The sequence below is a fragment of the Balaenoptera physalus genome (assembly GCF_965194825.1).
Source record: "Balaenoptera physalus genome assembly, contig: HAP1_SCAFFOLD_550, whole genome shotgun sequence".
In the NCBI taxonomy this organism is placed as follows: domain Eukaryota; kingdom Metazoa; phylum Chordata; class Mammalia; order Artiodactyla; family Balaenopteridae; genus Balaenoptera; species Balaenoptera physalus.
The window spans coordinates 423,934-441,649 of NW_028126182.1; the positions used below are offsets into that span (position 1 = coordinate 423,934).

Below are 17,716 nucleotides of genomic sequence, written 5' to 3' on the forward strand. Positions count from 1 at the left end.
TCTACTTCTTTTCCCCACAACTCTTCCCCTTCTCCCTTTCTTTCTCTGCTTTTTCCTTTCCATACATTCTTCTGTAAGTGACCATAAAATGGAGTTCAATTACACACATGTATCCCCATATCTCTCTTAAGAAATAGTTCATATGTTTTGAATAAAGCCTTTTATGTTTCCTATTAAAAGTGGGAAAATTGAACATTTTATGGTTGTCTCTTGGAACTTCCCCCGCCCTCAATCTTACACTTTATGAAATTACTCTTCATTGGTAACTGACTGTTGTTGCAATATCCCTCCTTGAGATTCTGGGGGGATCTAGTCCTACAGAAAGAGGAGCAACTGCTTCCCTCTGGATCTTATTCAGGATAAGTTGCATTTCGATGTTATTTTGGCCAGCGGCTCTGCTGAACCATCTGTGTGCTCGTGGTTAAGTTTTCATAGTTAAGAGATTGGAACTCAATATAGCACCGCAAAGAGGACCTCTGGCTTGCAGGCTTCATGCGGTTTAAATTTTCTCAGTTACTGCTTGGTGGAGAGGAAGAATTCATCCATATTGTTTCCTCATCTGTGAAGATAGTCCCTACTTTTGTGGCTTAAGTGAGTTTTACGACAGCAGCAGTTCTCAAGCTTTGTTTTCTCAGAACCCCTTCACACTTTTAAAAACCATTGAGAACCCAGTGAGTTTGGTTTATGCAGGTCATATCTACCAATATTTATGGTATTAGAAGTCAAAATTGAGAAAATCTAATTCATTTAAAGTTCCTATCAAATTCATTGCATGTTAACATTAATGACATATTTTTATGAAAATGACTATATTTTCCAAAACAAAAAAATTAGTGGCAAGAGTACCATTGTTTTTCATTTTTGCAACTCACTTTAATGTCTGCTGAGTAGAAGATGGATGGATTTTCATGCCTGCTTCTGTATTCTGTCTGTTGCTGTATGGTTTTTTGTTTTTTTGTTTTTTATTTTTTGGTTAAAGTAGATATAGAAAATCTTTCACAGATATATAATTTGGAAAAGGAAAGAGTATTTTAATTGCCCTTTCACATAATTGTGGAAATTCTTTTTAGATACTATACCAAAACTTGACACGTGGTAGTTTCTGTGGTAGTTCCTTAAAGGCTAGTTGCAATGTGGAATCTGAAACCATATCAACAAACATTATGATCTGTTAGTCTGTGTTGAACTTTGAATGAAACTTTTACCCATGTGTAAACATCATACATTGATCATTTGGAAAATATTGTTCACTGAATTATACAGAACTTCCAAATATTGGCATGTTTCATTATACAGTATAAAAAATCACAATCATTAATATCAGTACTGATCTCATTAGAAAATTCAAATATTAGGACGTTGTCAAGCTAATGATAGTAGATACAAGTCTTCCAAAATTTTAATTTTTGCTTGAAAACTCAACTATATCATTAGTAAAAAATACTGTCAGTAGTTCTCCTTGAAAGGATAAACACACTTCACTGCTTTTTGAGAAACTGTGTGCCCGATATATAAGTCTGAGAAACAATAGTTTGTCCACTAGTCATTCTTTCAAGTAAAAATGGTGCTTCATGAATCAAGTGGCTGGTTCATCTTGCAACTCAGACAACTGCACATATGTTTTTCCTTGAGAAAAATGTCAAAGTCCAGTGTGCAAAAGGAGTGCTTTTCATGAACTTCCTGTTTGATCATGTAGAATATTATAAAGATGTGGATAAATTTGAGATGTAGTCAAATTAATACTTTCCATTGCTGCAAATTTTAGGTCATTTTTCAATTAAGCTGGCTTTTTAAAACATTTATTTATTTATTTATATTTATTTTTGGCTGCGTTGGGTCTTTGTTGCGCGTGCAGGCTTTCTCTAGTTGAGGTGAGTGCTACTCTTCGTTGCGGAGCGCGGGCTTCTAATTGCGGTGGCTTCTCTTGTTGCGGAGCATGGGCTCTAGGCACGCAGGCTTCGGTAGTTGTGGCACACAGGCTCAGTGGTTGTGGCTCACGGGCTTAGTTGCTCCGCAGCATGTGGGATCTTCCCGGACCAGGGCTCGAACCCGTGTCCCCTGCATTGGCAGGCAGATTCTTAGCCACTGTGCCGCCAGGAAAGTCCTGAAGCTGGCTTTTTAAATTAAAAAAAAATTCTTTTTCACTGTCAGTGTATGGCTGTGAAGAATACTATGACTATTAGTACAGCTTGGTTCCATGTCTTGATTTGTAATAAAGTGTCAGATCGTCTATCCATCCTTGCTTTTGCATCATTAAGTCAACACAGTGAAGAAAGCACATGGCATCTGGGTATTATGAAAATTGTTTTGACCTCATGTACCTCTTGAAAAGTTCTTAGGAATCTCCAAGGATCCATGGGCCACAGTTGGAGAATGGTTGCACTATAGTGTGAGGGAATCTCATCAGGCTACAAGTTTATGATCTGATGTCATTTAGTTTGACTTAGTGTTCAGCCTGCTACCCAAAGTGTTGAAAGTTGATCCACATCAAAATCATCTGCAACAGAATCTCTGTGGTTGGGACTGAGGAAACTGAATTGTTCTCAAGGGCCTCAAACACAGTGATGTTTGGGAGCATTATTTTGCTTTTATAAAGCCACTCTTTCCAAAACCATGGCATAGTCCCAATGGTCAAATACAAAATGATTTTAGGCAACTATTTCTTAATTTTAATAGTTATATTAAAGTCTATTACCTTATTTTAGCAAAATGTAAGATGCCAACGATTGTAAGATAACCTATGTTGTGTCCCACTAATAAAGGAAAACACCTTGCTAATTACAGTACTCCTTTCATTGATTATAAGATGCATCCCAAGTTTAGAGATAATATTTTGTGAAAATGTGAAGAAAGTTAGAATAAAGTAGAATAATATGTGCTAACGACTTAGAGACAGTGAAATATCTGTTTATAGTAGTGATATAAAGCAGTGTTTCTCAAACTTTGGTGGGCATAGGAATCCAACTGGGAATCTTGTTGAAATAGATATTCTGATTCAGCAGAGCTGGAGTAGAGTTTGAGATTCTGAATATCTAAATGTCTCAGCTGATGCTGAGATAGACGGTCCAGACTTTCATAGCAAGCATATAGGGTAACTTTGAAAAACACATCTAAGAAGAAAAAGGAATCAAGGTAAATCAAAATATTAAGTGAATTAGCAGTACTGGTCTTAAATGGGTATTGCAAAATTTGTGATAGGAGTATAAGAATGAAGTCTGAAGTTGGGGAAAGACTACAATGACTCATGGTCAAACTATACCTTTAGGTCTCATAGAAAAACAAGACTTTCCATCTGGGATTCAAGTCACTGCGTGTGTTGAGGTGAAGATTTTTCTTCTTCCACCCACAGCTCTAACCATGACTCAGAATCCACTATCTCCTACTTTTACTGCCTAGATGATGCATGAGTTGTCTCAGCGATATTCTTGCAAATGTGTTGTCCAGCCTACTCAAATGCCTTCAAGATGACTTTTTTCCCTTTTGAAAATTTTGGAAAATCATTTGGGGTAGTTTCTGCAGGCCAAAGATACTTCTTGCTTTAAACTGAAATCTGGCTCTCTGTGACTTCAGGATGTTTGATCCTCCTTTCGGCTCTTGGTAACAACAGAAAGAGTTCAAACCTTCTCCCCACAAGACAACTCTTCACCCACTTGATGGCTTCTCTGGGTTCTCCTTGGCTTTTTTTTTTTTTTTTTTTTTAATGTGGACCATTTTTCAAGTGTTTATTGAATTTGTTACAGTATTGCTTCTGTTTTATGTTTTGGTTTTTTGGCTGCAAGGCATGTAGGATCTTAGCTCCCAGACCAGGGATTGAGCCTGGAAGGCGAAGTCTTAACCACTGGACCTCCAGGGAAGTCCCTCCTTAGCTTTCTCTTTTCCAGGCTAAGTAGCCCCAGTGCTGTCTTCATCTGTTTCTTCCGTGATGTGCTTCTACATCTCCTTTACCATCACAGTGAGCTCACTCCTGTTAATCTCTTAAGTGTGACATCCAGACCACATGTTGTCCTCCATCAGCATGTGCCCTCACCTCTCCTGACCTAGGTGTCATGCCCTCTGGCAGCCTCCTCACACCGATGGCTCACCACTCACTGTCAAGCAAAGCCCCTCAACGCAAGCTGTGTGCGTCCGGTTGCTAAGTCAGATCTTGTCCCCATATTTATACAACTGTACTCTGGGACCCAGGGCTAAAACCATGTATTCTTGGCTGATAAAACTTTCCCTTGTTATGTCTCATCCAACTCTCTTGGCATGACTCATGGTGTCCCTGGAAACTCTACCCCCAGAAAGTCCCCTAATTATCTGCTTCTTGGTTTTGAGAGCTTGACCTGCTTCCAGCCCTACACAGCTGTGTCCCTCCAACCATCCCCTCTGTTCCTGTCTTTAGGGGTCTTCCAATGGGGATGGCCATCCCAGTCTCCCTGACCTCCAGCACCACCTTCTGAGTGCTCCCCAACCCCTCTTACTGATGTCAGTGTGCTATGACACTGCTCTCAACTTTCAGCCCTCTCCTGGGAACTTCTCAGCTACTGCATCTTGTCAGCAATGGTGTGGTCATGACTTAATTATACTTTGGTTTCCTTGGTCCTAATTCATCTAGAATTACTTCCAATAAACAAATCTTGAGGTGGGGGAGTAATTTTTTTTTATTACTACAGTGGACATAGGTTTGAATCCATTTCTCCTTATTCTCTCAGCATCATTTGTGAGTAAAGACACAGCTGAGGGGATTCATGGGTGCGGCCTCTGCTCAAAAAACAGCAAAGTTAGACTTGTGTGAAGACTGAATCTTGAGCCTACGAACATCATGTTTGGGGCCAACCTAAGTATATTGACCTGGAGCTTGTGTGTCAAAGTTCTGCAGTGTGTTTTATTCCTGTTAGTGTGATGAGCAAATTTGGGAAGACCTGCTTCCGTAGCTGCATATTTTGTAATCTGCCTTTAGAAATACTTAAGTAATGGATTTTAATTTCATCAGTTTCAGATTCCTGTGAGTGTGGCAAGAATGAGAATGTGTAAAACACTGTTTGCTAATTTAAATTATTGTATTCCCAATCAAGATGAAAGTGACTCTTACCTTCTTGGTTTCCAAAGCAATGGTTAGTGTCCTTCAGGAATGAAGTGGCTTCTGAGAGAGTGATTCCAGAAATCAAAACTAAACAAAACAAAGAACAAATGAACTATGAAGAGTTTAAATAAATCTAGAAATTGTACTTTTCTAAGTTTAGCTACATTTAAATAGTACACAGTGGATGGTGTGGGATGGAAATACATTTTCCATTTTTCCCTTCGGTTAAGTCATCATTCTTTAAATAATTGGGTAATTACAGCACTGATTAACAATTTTTTTGAGTATCTTCTGTGTGTGCAAAGTACCATGTCAGCTCCTTAAGGGGGTATAAAAAAGGATAAAGACAGTCTCTACCCTAAAGGAATGCAAAATTTAGGAACAGTTAAGAGAAATGCTCAAATAAATCTTTGAACAAGGAAGAATAATGCAAATTCTGTAAGCGTCTAAATGAAGTGTTATGGGGACTTAGAGAGATGATGCTTCTGGCTGAGGGTAAGGGGCCGTGAGGGGTCAAAAAAGAAAGGAAGGAGGGAGGGGAATGATCCGGATTGTAACTTGGATGCTTTTAGACCAGAAGTTGAATTCTTTGGCAATGAGAGAGAAGTTGTGAATTATGGGCAAGACTTCTTTAAGAGGTCTAGGAAGGGCACTCTCTTAAATATCCTATATTCTCTTGGAGAAGATGAAGGTAGGGTAGCTGATAACTTATTTGGGACTAAGGAATCTCAGTCCAGAAGTTTATAACCTACATGAAGATCTCAGGATACCATAAGAGTCTGAATAATTTTCAATATCAAATTTAACTTAAACTTCCCATCTACCACACAGTACTTTCATGGAACCTGGGGAACATGTCGTGAAATACCATTTAGGCAGGAAGAGACATTTCAACACTTGCTTTCCTACTTTGGTCGCGTACTCTTGGTCTCTTCCTTTTATGAGTCTCTAATAATCTCCAGCTATATCCTAAAATTCTCACAACTTTCTCAGGAAAAGATTAAATGATTAAGTATCATATTCTGAATCCTTGGTTCAAACGAAATCACACTTGGAGGCAGAACCTCGGTTTTCTAATGCCAGCTCTGTAAAGTAGCTGGTGTAATTTCCTTGAGCTTTGGTTTCCTTCTGTAAATGAGACAGATGGACCAGAAAATCCCCAAGATTTCTCTTAACCCTGTGAATGTATGACAGAAGGTATTCTGGTGAAGATGGTGGCCAGAAATCAAAGCATCGCAAGCTCCTAAAGCTATAGAATCCCTCTGAGGGATGCTCCTGCAGTGTCAGACATGACCCAGCCCAAAGTCCACAAGGCATGCCATGCATGAGCAGTCTGGAAACTGGTCATTAATAAGCAAACTAGGATGCATTCTGAGATGGATAAAATGCATGGGAGAATTTCTTCCCGCAATCATCTCCCAGAAATCCTGACATAAGAAAAAAATTTACATAACCAACCACAAAACTTTCAAATAATACTTCAAGGCAATCACAGAAGAGATATCACAAATTAGCATGTTTATTTGTTAACTGCAATTATAATACTGACCTAAACAATTAGAGGGGTAAGTACGTATTATATTCAGCTTTATATCCTGCAGGTTAGTTTTTTTTTTTGGTGTCATAATTGCTTATATTCTTGTCTTTTTACTCTTTGTAGAAGCTTCTTGAAAGGCCTCGCCATCTTGTCTCCCATATTGCCCTTAACACAGTTCCTTACGCTTAGTAGGCCCTCAGCAAAGGCTGCTGTGTTGCCTTCTCTCCTCTCCAGGTAACCTGATCAGGTATAATCACAGCTACATGGAGCAAAAAAGCGGGCACTTGTGAGCACTTACCTTGCGATGCTGTGGTCGAAGCAGTTTCGAAAGTGTGGCCCCCCAGCTCCCTTTATACTCCCAAATGCGCAAGCCCAGCACTCTAACGTGGCTGTATTGGGGGATCACCATTTACTGCTTAGATGTAAATGCATCGTAGCCCTGATCTTTCATTCTTGTTAAGTTACTTGGATAAATGACCAGCGGAGGCTGTATAATGCCAAGTCAGCTGCGTAGGGATTTTGACGTTGGACACAGATCTTTGAGACTTAGAGAGTCCTAGAGGCCGAGCAGAACTGGGGCAGAGTGTGCTAAGAAGGTCAGTGAAGGGCAGAGCCACAGGGTGAATTGTCAAGCGATGGATGATCAGTAGCATGGATACTAAGTACGTCTCCTTTACCCAGCATCGTAAACATGAGGTGGTGTGCGCCTCTTCTCAGAAATCTCCGGAAAACATAAGATTGGCCATTTAACACATCAATTCTTTTTTTTTTTAACATTATTTTTTAATTGAAGCATATTTGATTTACAATGTTGTGTTAGTTTCAGGTGTACAGCAAAGAGATTCATGTATACACACACACACACACACACACACACACACACACACACATATATCTATATATTCGTTTTCAGATTCATTTCCCTTATAGGTTATTACAAAATACTGAGTATATAGTTCCCTGTGCTATACAGTAGGTCCTTGTTGTTTTTCTATTTTATATATAGTAGTGTGTATGTGTTAATCCCAAACTCCTAATTTATCCCCCACCTCCCTTTCCCCTTAGGTAACCATAAATTTGTTTTCTATATATGTAGGTCTACTTCTGTTTTGTAAATAAGTTCATTTCTATCATTTTTTTTTTTTAGATTCCACATATAAGTGATATCGTATATTTGTCTTTGTCTGGCTTACTTCACTTAGTGTGATAATCTCTAGGTCCATCTAACCCATCTATTCTTATCCATTAATTTATTTTGTTAAAAAATCCATTGTAGATGGAAAACTTTCTAAAATGTATTATATATTATCTTGATTTATTTAATCTAGTATCTTGAATAGACTTCAACTTTTCCTTGATCACTCAGGGGCCTGGGAGGTGATGTAATAAAGTTGTCAGGGATATTATAGTTTCTTCGTGGATTTTACCCTGCACTAATTGTTCCTAGGTTGCAATGAATTTTTGTGTCACCTTTCTAGTTTTTATATCTACACCTTCACGGCAAGGTACCCAGCTGTATTCTGTCTGTGGTTAGTGTGTTTGCCTCTGTGAGCCCAATCTTCCTTTTTCTAATCTGCTATAGAATGAGAAACAGATGAGCAAGCTAAAGGAAAAAACAAACAAAAAAAGAGGAGTCATAAGTTCCATGGGAAGTTCTAGAAGTTCTAATGGAAATACATGGTCTTTGTGACAACTCTTATGGTTGCTCAGGGTTGTTTTTTGGCTGAAACATAAGTAATGTTTGACTATGTAGGAATTACCATACATTTTAGAAGTTAGAGCCATTTATAGCAATACAGTATGACTTGTTTATGTTGTATATGATCAATGTGTACTGAATTATACTCAATATTTTGTAATAACCTATAATGGAATATAATCTGAAAACAATATAACTGAGTCACTTTTCCGTACACCTGAAACTAACACAATATTGTAAATCAACTATACTTTAATTAAAAAGAAAAAAGGATTCTCTAGTCTTCCAGTGGGTAGTCTCATATAGGTGAGGCATTTCCAAGGACAGTTTGCATTAGTCAAAATGAAATTGTGGACAAAGGAGAAACAGATAGGAATAGGACTTCCACGTAGCATTTTCCAAAGTAGATTTGACAGAATGCTGATTCTGAGAGAAACTGTGAAATAAAAGGTCCCGTGGCTAAATGAGTTCAGGAAATGTGGCCAACTCTATTCCCTGTTGTTGGAGATTCACCATAAATACTAGCATGTTAAGGGGCCTGAGAAGCCTTTCAGTAAAAAAATATGAAGAACTTTTTTGTACCTGGTGATCTGATGTTAGAACACCATCTTACTCCCTGTTTGAGAAAACAAGAGGAGAAGGCTGAAGGCTGCAATCCACAGAGAACTTGTCTCATTTTTACTACCATTTGGCCCAGAAGAAAGCAACGGAAAGTGATCAGGCATAAACACAGCTGCTTTTATCCAAGGGACAGTCTTTTGTATGTAACAGATGCTCAGTAGATTTTGTTCCTGTGTATAAATGAATAAGGACGATTCATGGGGAATCTGTGTTGAAAGAGGGCTGAAGTGATAAGGCAGAAAAGAATGGAATCAGACTCAGTCTCACTTAATAGTAATAGTTTATATTTATTAAGAACTCACTACGTGCCAGGCTTTATCCATATTGGCTCACTTAAGCATCATAATAGTTTTGTGGGGTAGGTGCTAACATCATTCCCATTTTATGGCTGAAGAAATTTGGGCCACTGAGAGTTTAAATAAACTGCCTAAGGCCACACAACTAGTAAGTGGCAGAAATGGGATTCAAATCCTCTCTTGCTCTAGAGCCAATGCCTATAACCTTTCACTTTGCAAGCCCATCACTTTTGAGTGCTGGCAATGGGGAAAGGAGATATGAAATAGGGACATTGCTCCAAAGGAGGAGATAATGGACATGGGAAGAGAGTACATAGACACGAAAAGATAAATTAGTTTTCCAAGGTTAAGTGCCAAGATGAGTGAGATGCACAGTGGACTAGATGTATGGACAAGGTATTTAAAACCCGTAAGGTATGTTGTTTATGTAAAATATTCTCAGAATTGTTATTAATGATAATGATACTGCTTTGGAGGAGAGAAGAGATCTGAAGGGGATGGTGACTGTGGAGATAATAATAATAATAAATAATAATAATAATAATGCTTTTTTTAGTTCTTTCCAGTTTACATAGCACTTTTGTATATTTTATTATGTTTATTTTTCTCTGCAAGCCTTAGGGGGTTATACTGTTTATATTCTTATTATTCCCATTGTCCATATGGGGAACTGAGGCCTAAGGGAGTTAAGTGATTGACCAAAAGGCCCCACAGCTAGTAGGCAATGGAGCCAGAATTGGAATCCCAGGTTGATGATTCCAAAGCCTCACCTTTTCCTCTATCCTCTACTCTCTCTTAAAGGAGGCAGATTTTAAGAGTACAGGGAGGAGGTTCCAGGCTTAGGGAACATAGGGATTGTGGTTAGAAACAAGACTTCCCAGGGTGTGTTTCAGGAAGGTGGAATGGGCAAGCCTGGATGGAAGGGTTGGGGGTAACACGGAGGTGAGGCTGGAGAAGTGGGCTGGGCTTGTCTGTGATGGGCTCCCAATGCCCATGGAAGGAGTCAGGACATTATTCTGAGATCATTGGGGAACCTTTCAAGGTTTTAAGCAGAAAAGTGAACGTGTGTTTGTGTGTGTGTGTAGACACACACATATATCTGAAGATTAGTATAGAACTGACGGTAGGATATAATGGAGAGGGAGAACCTGAGGTCCTAGAACCACTTAGCAACTATTTAGAAAATCTTGGTGTACAACTTGCCAAGATGATTATACAGGCTCTGATATGATTTATGGGAGTAGGTGGGCAGTTAGAATTAACCCCTGGATGACCCTATAAATTCAGATGTGTGTTAAAATTCTCCATAGCACCAGAGGGCTGGCTTTCCCAGTGATTGTCCCCTGGTATCTCCGGGTCCATCCCGTAGGTTCAAAAAGAGTATTGTGTGGGCTTGAAGTTGTCTGCCTCACTGTCCCGTTTAGGCCTGGCAAAAAGAGAACCCCAGGAGGTGAAAGGAATATGTTTCTCTCATTTAAGACCTCTCTGATCTCTAGACTTATTATTATTATTTTTAACATTTATTTATTTATTTAGGCTGCTCCAGGTCTTAGTTGCGGCATGTGAGATCTTCGTTGTGGCATGTGAGATCTTCATTGTGGCATGCGGGATCTTTAGTTGTGTCATGCACGTGGGATCTAGCTCCCCGACCAGGGATCGAACCCGGGCCCCCTGCATTGGGAGCGTGGAGTGTTACCCACTGGACAACAGGGAAGTCCTCTAGACTTATTTTTCGAGGCCCTATCCCACATTAATATATTACAATCCTCTCAACATAATATTAAACATGCAAGTGATATCTATTTGCATTGAATATAAAAATAATCATGGTGTAAAATGAAGAGGGCCTTGATTAAGCAGTACAGAAATGAGATGTAAAAGGAAAGAGAAAACCCAAGGAATACCCTGAAGGCAGGATCCACAAGACTTTGATGATGCTGAGTTTGAGGAGGAAAAAGGAATCAGAGGATCCTACCTTTCATCCAGCCCTCATTGCAGCCTAGAAATCTAGGGGCATGGTACCTGCCCAGGAGAAAGAGTGAAGGGGGGGGAATAGGAATTTCGATTTTGGACAGATTGAGATTGAGATGATGGTGATATCCAGCTAAGTAGGTAGAGATAAGGATTCAAAGTTTACATACAGGAGACATTAAGACTGAAGATGTAGGTCTGTGAGTATGAGGGTGTCACATGTATGCAGTTGATAGTTGAACTTATTAAGGAAGCTGGATTCTCAGAGAAAGGCTGCATGTTGAGGAGGTGAGAGGCGGAAATGAAGACAAAAAGAGTGGAAAAAAAAAGGTTATTCTTCAGGTAAACAAACACCTGAGTGAGATCTTGCTGGAGTCAAAAGAGCCACGTGGATCCATATTTTACTTCTGTCATTTACTGCCATAAATGGCAAGTCCCATCACCTCTCTTCGCAGCTGTGATGTTTTCTCCTTCCACTGCAAAATCAGAAACATAATTCTGTTTCTGCCCAAGTCATGAGGATAGTGTGGGGATCAAAGGAGATACTGTCAAGATGTGTCTGTCTCCGCAGGCAGTCTCTTTCCAGCCATTGCCAAACAGTATGCTTCAATCTGTATCAACCTTGGCACAGACCTTGGCAAATAATCCACTAGCACAAAAAACATAAGTGAGCAATGCAGGCTTTACTGAAGATTTTGTAGAGCAGACTAGAAGAGGATTATATTACATCCCCGAAAGTATTCAGTTTCCATCAGCAATGACTTCCACGAAGTCCATTTTCCGTCACACTGATGCAGGTGGTTGATTTCCTTTCTTCCCCTGAGTTGTCTGCCCGACCCCTATGGGTACTCAGTTGTTCCTGTGTTACATGGGGCCGTTTAGCTCTGCCATTGACCTGCATGCCTACTCATCTGGTTACTCAACAAAATAAAAGTCCTCAAGTAAAGAACACCACTTTTATCCTTAGCAAGTTAGGTGATCACCTATTTTTACTCACATATTCCCTTTGGGAGCTTCATCTTTATCCCACCACTATGCCCTGTAGTCCCCAGCTCACACCCCACACCATCATTCCATCTCCCCCAACCCTGAGAGGAGTTCTGTCAATGAGGGTTTTCTCCAGTCTTGTTACAAAATCATTTTGTCAACTCTAAAGTGATGGGAACTTCATTATTAGTGTCAGAAGAAGTCAAGGGAGGTGGTATCTTCGAGAGGGTGGTATTTTCAAGAGAGAGGATATAGTAAACAGCTCTACAGAGAAGATGGAGAAAAGGAGGACCATGAAAAGGGCATTGGGTCAGTCAGAGAGGTGATCCTGACATTAATGTCAGCAGGATGGTGGGGGTGGAAGCTTTGAAGGCAAGGATTAAGGAGTGAGCAGGTGTTAAGGAGGAGGAAAAAGGTTTCCTGATTTCCCTGGGAGCAAATCTCTCCACCAATCACTATATAAGGCGCATTCAGAGGAAATGCAGATTTGGATGGAGAAAGCAGCAGCAGGGCCAAATAGAGAGGCCCAGGAAACAAGTGTAATCAAGTTCATTCCGCAGAGGGCTACTTGAGAAGAAAGGGCAGTTAATTGTGCTGATAGGAGGATCATCCCTTACCCGTTACAACTATCTAAGAGCTATGTAACAGATGAAATTTCCAAAAGCAGCAAGAAGTTCCCCAGCCAGAAACAGAAATTTCTGGGCAAAAGTCACAGGACAGGTATATTAGTGAATGATACAAATTTATATTTAATTGCCTAATTAAAAATATTGAGTGAGAATATTAGATCCAGAACTAGAGGGGAACCTTGAATATTACCTAATCTAACCCTGATGTTACAGAATCAGAAACTGAGGTTCTGGACAGGTTACCTAATTAATGCTAATTAATTAGACAGACCCCCTTCCCATTTTACTCTCAGATCCATGAGCACTAGTTCAGAACTCTTTCAAGTGCAATACATAAACTTCCATACTGCTGGCATTTCTACACTACAGTTTTGCAAAGCAAAAATTTGATGGGGGATTATCCAGAGAAATATTTAAACTGATTTTCCTTCAATCAGTGAGCACATAGATTTATCAGTTTTACAGGTTGGAAAACTGAGGCTTGGCAAGATTAAGTGACTAGTCATACAGCTAGTAAGTGGCAGAATGGGAGCTAGAACAAGTCTGGTTTGAATCCAAGTCCAGTTTGTGTTTTCACTACAAGACAGCTGTTTCTGGCTTTGCAAGATCCTGTTAAGACACTAACGCTCTCAGAATTATACATGCTTCTCAGAATTACACGCAAACGAGGCATACTTCTTTGAAAATATCATGGAGAGAGTGTGTGCATGCCCTGGGAACATTGTGTTCAGAGAAGAAATTCTACCAGTTAGGTCTGTCCAGTAAACTGGCGACTTTCTTATCTGGCCTCATAATCTTGACTGATGCCTGTGAGACTTAGGGTCTATGTCATTTGCCCTTTTTTGTCTAGTAGTTGTATTTTTTTGGTTGGTTTCCTCAGTGCTTAAAACCTCATTAGAACTAAGAAATGCGTGATCAATTACTTTTAATTTCAACTGTTGGGGTATGAAACAACATAGCCTAAAAAAAAAAAAAAAAGATTTTATGCCCTTGGCTAGGCATAGCCCAAATGCATATTTACATTGTTAAGAGCTGCATGATAATGTAGTGACTAAGAGTGGACTTTGAGAGTCAGAATACTGAGGTTCAAATCCTGACTTCACTATTTAAACTATTTGAATTTGCGCAACTTATTCTACTTTTCTGAGCCTCAGTTTCTTCATCTGTAAAATGTAAAAAAAAAATAAAAAATAAAAATAACAATAAAAGTTAGCGCCTAATAACAATACCTAACTCATGGGGTTCTTGTGACAACCGAGTTAATAAATGCATGATAGGCTACTTTTTGAAAGTGACATGGACTGGGTAAGGCCATGTCAACAGCAGAGCCTGAGACTTAGAAGCCAGGACCTTTCTCTAGAGAATGTACCAACCATTGCCTGTGCCAGAGGGCTCTGGAAGCCAGGACAGCATCTTCTATGTTGTTCTTTCATCTCTTTTTTGTGGCTGTTTGGTAAGGCCCATCAGCTGACCACAGCCTCACTACTGGCCATCCAGCCCTCCCATTCTACCCACTACATATAGCCAATTTCCTCTCCAGATGGCCCAGAACACTCTTAAGTCACCGCCACCCCCCACCCCCTCATTCCACACACTCACAACAATAAAATAAGACGAGGAAGATAGAGCCTAGATACCTCAGAGCAGGGTGACCAACCTTCCTAATTTGCTTGGAATTGAAGAGATTCCTGAGACTTCAGTTTTAAAATCAGGACAATCCTGGGCAAACCCAGATAAATTTATCACCCTACCCAAAAGGTGGTTGGGGGTATGATGGCAAAATCCTCAAACTTGACCAAGATGGGGCTAGATGGAACCAGCTTGAGATCTCTCACAAAACCAGGATGGTGATGAAATTCACATATGGGATTGCTAATTTTGAAGCTGTAATGCACAGAGCCGGTAACAGGGAGCATGCACGTATTCAATTGTTTATTCATCAAACATTCATTGAGGGATTACTACAAGCTGGGAAGATTTTAAGCACTAGGGAACAGAACAGGCAAAGTCTCTGCCCTCATGGAAACTCTATTCTAGTGTGTGTGTATGTGGGGACAGACAACAAACAAACAGATATCAAATGTCAATGAGTGATAAATTCTCTGAAGGAAAGGAAAATTAGGATAAGGAAACAGTGGCTGTGTGGGTTTGAAATGGATCAATCAGGATAAGTTTCTCTAAAGAGATGGTATTTGAGCACTTAGAGGAAGAGCAAGCCAGGGGAATATCAACGGGGCACAGTATTCCAGGCAGAGGAAACAAATGCAAAGGCTCTGGGAGGGGAACTTGCCTGCACAGGAACAGAATAAAGGCCAGTAGGGCAGGGATGAAAGGAGCCAGGGATACAGTAGCAAGGAATGAAGTGGCAGAAGTGGCTAGGGACCAGATGCTTAGAGCCTTGCAAACTAAGGTAAGGATTTAGGGTTTTAAATGCCAGCTGTTATTATAAAGGTAACGCTATTCTTCCATATTCTCTGCTGAGCTTTGGCTCTGTAATCTGCTGTTTTTCTACTCAGCTTTGCTTCACTCTGTCAAACAAAAAGTTTAGCTGCTCTTCATTTAACAAATGGCTTATAAAGACACCGTTCCAGGCATTGGGGATTAGAAGTTGGTTCTCTCAAACAGCTTACCATCTAGTTCGGGGAGGGTGGGTGGATCACAGTATTGAAAACACGTGAAAAAATCAGCAGCCGTGGACTACCAAGGAAACAGCCGGTAACTACCGAGAAGAAAGGCGGTTTCAATTTCCCAGAGAGGTGAGGAGTTGCTTCCGGTGCGCCCCATGGCATCATGGGAGGGGTGCGTCCCGGGGCATCATGGGAGGAGTGTGCCACCGGGGAAGGAAAGGCTGGAAGTAATTCTGCCAGGGTTGGGACCAGCCTGGAGACGCTGATTGGCCCTGGCCGGTGAGTGTATGTTTGGAGTTTGTGAGAGAGGCAGGCGTTTCTCGTCAGCTCCGCGATTCCAGAGCTTAACTGTGCGTGTGGTGGGAGGGTGTGAAGCCGGAAGTGGCGAGGGAATTCGAACCCCCGGCTCTTGACGTGACTGGGCCGCAAGGAAATTTCTGAAAAGTCTCAAGTCGCCAAATTCCATTTGAAGTTTTTCAGTACGTTTGTAGGCGTTTTATGACTTTGCATATACATGTACTTATGTAATATATAGGGCTAAATCCATTTTTGGGTACTAAAAACTGTGGGTATCAATAGAATTATTTTTCAGAATATACCGGAAAAAAATATGATTCTGTTGCTCCAAAGATACCACCTTTCCCATCCATCTTCTTAACAACATTTTTCATACTTTGAGGGCTCCCCCTGTGTTGTACCTCAGTTTCCCCGAGAGAGAGCCATAAGCCGTTGTTTCTGTGAGGAGCTGAGAAAATAGCCCGCCCTCTTGGGAAGGTCAGGCTACTATAATATAAGAAAAGCCCTGTTTTGGGTGTTTTCCCCAAGGGGAATGTTTTTCTCCTTCATCAGCGAAGAGGCTTTCTTTTTCTCTCGTGGGCTCCGGAAGCAGCATCTTGGTGGCGCTTGGAGGCAGGAGGGAGGAATCAGGCTGGTAAAGTCCATCCTTAAGGAAGTAAGGTTCTTTGCATCTGCCCACAGCTGATTCTTCAGCCTCCCACTTAGGAAAATGGGACCGACTAAGTCCGCAGTGAAGGTGCCTGGGGACACTGGTGTCAATGTAACATGTGCCCAAACCTCTGTCACAGCCAGGAGGCAGAATTTAAGTTTGCTCACCGACAGCTGCTGTGTTAGCCCTGGAATGGTAATGCTTATGGAAAACTTGGCTGAAAGGCAACAGCTTTTAGTAGTTGTGCTAATGGTCTCATCCATCAAATGACCCTCTCCTCTGCACCTTTCTCTTGTCAGTTATACCCATGTCTTTGATGAGAATTAGGTATGAAGTCCTCTTAAGAAGCATATTCCTTTTAGTTATTGTATTTAAAAAATACGAGCCTTTAAAAAAATTCCCAAAGTGAGGTACACATTGTAGAAAGATTGAAAAACATAATCAAACATACTGAAGGAAAAATTTAAATCACTCCTAAGATTTTAGCATAGAAGTAATCTATGCCGGAATTTGGATTAAGTCCTTTTACACTTTTTTTTATGTTTGTAAACACATACACAGTTTTGTTTTTTTTTTAAACACGTGCTTTAAACAAATACACAATTAGGGTATCAGCCTGTAAGCATGGTTTTGTATTCTGCCTTTGCAACTTAACAGATTATGGGAAATTTTACCATGATATTAACTCTTCTTCTACATCATGATTTTTAATAGTTACATATCGTTCCATCCTATGACTGTACTCAGTTTTCTATTTTGGGGCACTTAGGGTGCACTAATTTTTTTTTCTTTTAAATATTCCTGTAAACATATGTGTGCATATGTTTATGCATATCTTGACGATATTTATAGAATAGACTTTCTGGGCAAAGGGTATGACTGTTTTAAGGTTTGCAGTAGTACAATGCCTGTTATTAGAGTCTCCACAGTAGTGATGTGGCATAAGAAAACAATAAGTATTCTCTAATGATCGTTACGGAGCCCAAGCTCATATTGCTTGCCGCACAACAGGTCAACAAATCGAGAGACGAGTGGTTGGGGCAAGGAATAGTGACTTTATTCGGAAAGCCAGCAGACCGAGAAGATGGTGGGCTAGGGTCCTCAGGTAAGATGGGCTAGAACCATCTTCCCCGAGGTAGAATTCAGGCTTTTTTTATACTAAAAGGGGAGGGAGTGTTGTTAGCTGTTGCAAACTTGGTGTCGGAATCCTCTGTTCTTGTAGCTGTCCACTTAGGTCAGGTCATGGTGTTCCTGTAAACCTCCAACAAGACAAACGTTATTCTCTGTTCTGCAACTTTTTATCTCTCTATGAATGGAAAAGTGTTACACCTGTAAAGG

The 17,716-nt window shown here is 40.3% G+C and overlaps 2 long non-coding RNA genes across 2 annotated transcripts in view; one reads left to right on the forward strand and one right to left on the reverse strand.

Moving 5' to 3' along the window:
• Positions 1-17,716, forward strand: part of LOC309653529 — a 51,681-nt gene that overhangs the window by 14,589 nt on the left and 19,376 nt on the right. The gene's annotated exons all lie outside the window — the stretch shown is intronic.
• Positions 5,045-15,571, reverse strand: LOC309653531. The gene is made up of 3 exons (XR_014259242.1): positions 15,436-15,571; positions 11,544-11,665; positions 5,045-5,152 (listed from the first exon to the last, which is right to left on the reverse strand). It is a non-coding gene; the product is annotated as an uncharacterized lncRNA (long non-coding RNA).